We start from the raw sequence: 5,113 nt of genomic DNA, 5'->3' as shown, positions 1-5,113 counted from the left end.
CTGTCATCCTTGCGTTCCAGAACTATTTAGCCAGTATTTGTTGAGACATCGCACCTATTATATGAGGGTAGATGAGGTGGTTTAACCTGTTATATGAGGGTTCCCACCATTCTCATTGGAGTTACTTATTATATGAGGGTTGCTCACATGTTGTCCTTACCAGTGGCGTGATATTGACACCCTTCCAATAAGGGTAGTTATTGGACCCCAGCTTAGCCATAATGGCACTTATGGGGCATGTCCGTTAAACAACTACTTCCCATAGTTTTAGTTACAGATTTTAGGACTGTCAGCTACAGTCACCCAGTCTCAGTAAAGAACTCAAATAGTTTTTCAAATTTCAGTATATTAGGGCTGTCAGACACATCAACTCATATACAATATGAAACTCAGATAGTTCCATCAGATTCAGGATTATTAGATACAGTCACTAATGTTATCATTATTACCAGTTCTCTGAACTTATACTAGCTGTGCTCAGTTTTAGGACTGTTGTACATAGTCAATCAGACCAGTTCTTCATAATTCGAACTATAAAAAATAGTCATTCATCTATTCAGTATCTTAGTATCAGTACACTCATGTTCTCACATACATAATTAGTCAGTATCGTTCATGTATATAACCCTTTGCATTTAGCCTACCTCACTTGTATACTTAGTACATTCAGATGTACTGATGTGTTTGTGCTATGGTGCTTTCTCTTATGTTACACCATAGGTTCAGAGGCGTGAGCTCCAGATCAGCAGTAGCATTCTAGTGTTCTGAGTTTGTAGTGAGTCCTTCTCATTCGAGAACGATATGATTATTGCTACATTTACTATTCAATTGCTAGATGGAGTTAGTTGGAGACATGTTCCTTCAACTCCTTATTCAATTCAGTTAGAGGCTTTCAGACTAGATGTCAGATTAGATATTCATATCTAATTATTTTTAGTATCTGTGACTTGTTTTGGTATTGTTATGCTTTTTCAGACGTTTTGTTATCAGACGTTTATTCAGTTCGAATCTTATGGCCTTTCATGTTCATGTTTCTACATTTTATAATATATTATGTAGTATACAAGTACAAACATCATTCATGGGTTAGCTTGTGGTCCTTCGGGGTTATAAGCACCATGTAGCATTTCGATTCAGAAAATTGGGGTGTTACAATTCGAGTTCAGATAACGCAAGTATCAAACTATGTGCCATCATAGGTTAAATAAGTCCTTGCCAGTTGAGAGTGTCTTTCTTAGCTAGAATGAGCTCATAAATAAATTCATGCCAGTTATGGTTCTTATCTTTAGAAAGGTATAGACTACCCCCCCCCCCCCCCAATCTTGGTTTACACATTAGATTCCATGTTTACTCACATGGTCTGTGTGATCAGTTACGAAAATCTACCACCGTTATAGACTTAGCATAGTATTTGACCCTTTGTTCAGTTGTATTTGCTTAAATTCGTGAATTTTTAAATTATCGCTTCATGAAAGTGTTTGCATGAATGTTTACGCATCTTAGATAGGGTCATTATCCTTTAATTCACTTTTCACATCGTAGCATAGCATTTTAGTATTTATAAGCATGTGTCATAGTTTCATAACTCACATTCTCATTAATTTCAAAGTACTAATTGCATAAATATTTTGTGCTGTATTGTACCATGATATAAGTTTGGACGCTTAACATCTATCCCACAGTCTATACTTATTAGTGCCTTTCTAACAATTGGTAGTGGTGAGTCCTTATTATCTGAGAGTGAGAGGTTGCATTTTATTTCAGCATTTCCTTTACTTTTTAGATAGTTTAGAGTTATCTAGGGACTTGTCCCAACAACTCATCTTTAGTAAAGACTTTTAGACAAACAATAGATTTTTCAACCTTCTTATTATGTCAGTCATTTTCATTTTTGAGATTTACTTTTAGTCTTGGTTTTGATTACTATTATTATTACTAAGTATTAATATTATCTTCCACATTCTGCATCTCAGTCTTATTTTGTATTTTTATAGATTCATGCCAGGCTATGGGTTAGCTTGAGCCTATTTGTGGATCTATACACTGCGTTATGACTATGGTGTAGACTTGAGTCATAATAACATTCATTCTGAATAAGATTTGAATTATCTAATGATAGTTGGGATTGGTGTCATCATGATCTTATATTTTGGATTGAGAAAAAAATATATATAAAGATATTTATCTTTACAATCTCAATCAATAAATTCAAATATTGAATTTTTGAAGTTATCATACTATTTAGTAATGTTAGCTTGAAATTTATTTAGTAATAGGTTGTTAGTGTTAGTAATGTTAGTGTTTACGTTTAAGGTAACAGTTATCTTTAAGATTATTCAGCTTCATGTTAAGTATTCAGTACAAACTTGGTATTCAATTTCATGCTTAGTTTTCAGTTAAAACTTGGTACCTTTACCATTGAATATTCTTCCGTATGTTCCTGAGCCCGTTCAGTCATATACTCACGCATTAGATATGCGTGATCAGCTTATCAGTACTTTTTGTTATGCATTCATGTATCATGTCAGTCGTATAATCATGCATTAGATATACATGGATTCAACTTATCAGTTAAGCATCAGATATGCATTCTCAGTTTGAGAAACTCAGTTTATTAGAACACTCAGTCCTGCATTCATAAATCAGCTACCCATGCATCAGATATGCATGTACAATATGATATGCTCAATTTTCTGTCATGTCATCCATGAAGTCGTGATCAGTTATTCATGCTATATATGCATCATATTATCTTTTCTCCCCTCTCAAACAATCATCATTCAAGGACGAATGTTTCCAAGAGATAGATATTGTAATACCCCAAAAAATCCAACCAATATTAGAGCTATGTACCGAGCTCATGCATAGTACATTATGGTTCTTTTATAGTTTTATGTTTAATTTAGATGTATATTAAGGCTTCAAATAGCTCCCAGCTATGAGACGAATCAAAACATTCCTTATCGATTGATTTCTTGAGAAGGATATTGGTATAGTCAACTTTAAATGAGCATATCTCTCATTATACTTGGACTTTTTGAGTTTAAGAACTATCAACAGATAGATAATTGAATTATCTTTCCAACAATACTAATTTTGCCTAAATCCGATATCGGAGAAAAGAGTTATTCCTATTTTACTACAGCATATCATGCTAGAAATAGTGTGACGACATTCGTGGTAGCTTACCACATTTGTGATGCCCTATCATGAAGGTCGTCAACCTTAGGCATAAACCAGCTCCTAAGTGATGACATTCATGGTAGCTTACCACATTTCTAATGCCATATCACAAATGTCGTCAGCCTTAGGCAGAATCCAGCTTCTGTGTGACGACATTTTTGATGGCTTACCACATTATTGACGCCATTTCACAAATGTCGTCAGCCATAGGCAGAATCCAGCTTCTGTGTGATGACATTTTTAATGACTTACCACACTTTTGATGCATTGTCACAAATGTCGTCAGCTATTATTTTTAGCAACTGGAAATATATTTCATAAGGGTATTTTGGTCTTTTCCCTTCACTTCCCACGACTTATAACCCTATAGAGGCATAATTTTTCCCATTTTTCTTAAGTTAAACATCTCAAAATCTCTCTCATGCACTTTCAACGACAAGATTAGGGTTTTCTCTCAAGATCATCTCCTTAAGAACAAGAACACTTCTCCTAAAGGGGTCAAACCCTAGTCAAGAAAAATCAATAGCAAGCCTAAGGATTTCTTCAAGATCCTTCAAAAAACATTAGATCTCTTTCAAGATCAAGCTAAGGTATTCGTGTGTTCATTCATGGACTCCTTTCGTCCATGAAGTTCAAGAACCCTTTTCTAAAACTATATATTATGGTTTTCATGTTATGAATGGATTGTTGATCATGTTTATATATTGAATGATGCCAAGATAGAATCTTTATGTTTTATTATGAATCTATGACATCATATGAGTTGAAAACATGTAAGTTTGATTAGTTATGATGAGTAATTGTGTAATTTACACCTATTCCTAAGTCGTGCATGTAAGGTGTTTGATAAAATACCCAAGAAACTAGAAATCATGCATTATAGCTAAATTGTGACTAAGGGAAGAATTCATGATAGGCCTCTATTATTCAATGTTATCCATGTTGATAATGTGGCTTGTGAACACTGTTGGATTCTCATAAACTAGTCTTATGGAATTATGCTATGCTTACTTGCAAAACCCACTCTTGCACAAGATGTAGATTGCTCATGTACTTTATGAAATTCTCCAAGTTATAATATTATGGATTGTGGTTGTAATATGTAATGAGCATGATATTCAAAGCTATGCAAGTATATACATGTTGTATGAAATTCCCTTCCATGAAATAGATTGTTGAGAACCATGCTTAGTAGGAAATCCCTTATTTATGATATTGTGGATTATGGACTCTACTCTTATGATCAAGTCAGTCGTGTGTGTTAGTTCTCTTTCATCAAGTCTTGGGGGTACTTGTACCTGAAAAATATAGATGTGTGCCTAGAGCCATATCATGTTTTCACGATACTCTCAGTCAAGCCATGATCAACAAAAATCAGTCAGTTATGTGACTCAAGAAAACTCAGTAATCTCAGTAGTTCAGTATTCTTAGTAATCTCAGTGCTCAGTAACCTCAGTAATCATAGTAAATCTCAGTAACTTCAGTACTCTTAATCAGTCCTCAAAACTCATTGTATTCCATCCGTCATCAGAACCCAGTAAACTCAGTTTTAGCTCCGCTAAACAATACCACTATTTCAATTCAGTTAGTCAGTATCAGTTCAGCTAATTAGTTTAGTTTAGTTATTCAGTTTAGCTTAGTTATTCAGTTCAGTGTCCTTCAGATAGGAGTAGAAGTTAGCACCGAGTGAACCCAAGAATGGGAACTCACCTACCAGTTCAGGGTGTGATTCTTAGCAGTCATTCTTGCATTCTAGAACTGTGTAGCCATTATTTGTTGAGACATCACAACCTGTTATATGAGGGTAGATGAGGTGGCTTAACCTGTTATATGAGGGTTCCCACCATTATCACTAGATTTACTTGTTATATGAGGGTTGCTCACTTGTTTTCCTTTCTAGTGGCGCGATATTGACACCCTTCCAGTCTGG

Source organism: Capsicum annuum, chromosome 6, assembly GCF_002878395.1.
Source record: "Capsicum annuum cultivar UCD-10X-F1 chromosome 6, UCD10Xv1.1, whole genome shotgun sequence".
In the NCBI taxonomy this organism is placed as follows: Eukaryota; Viridiplantae; Streptophyta; class Magnoliopsida; order Solanales; family Solanaceae; genus Capsicum; species Capsicum annuum.
Note: the sequence above shows the minus strand (reverse complement) of the source record.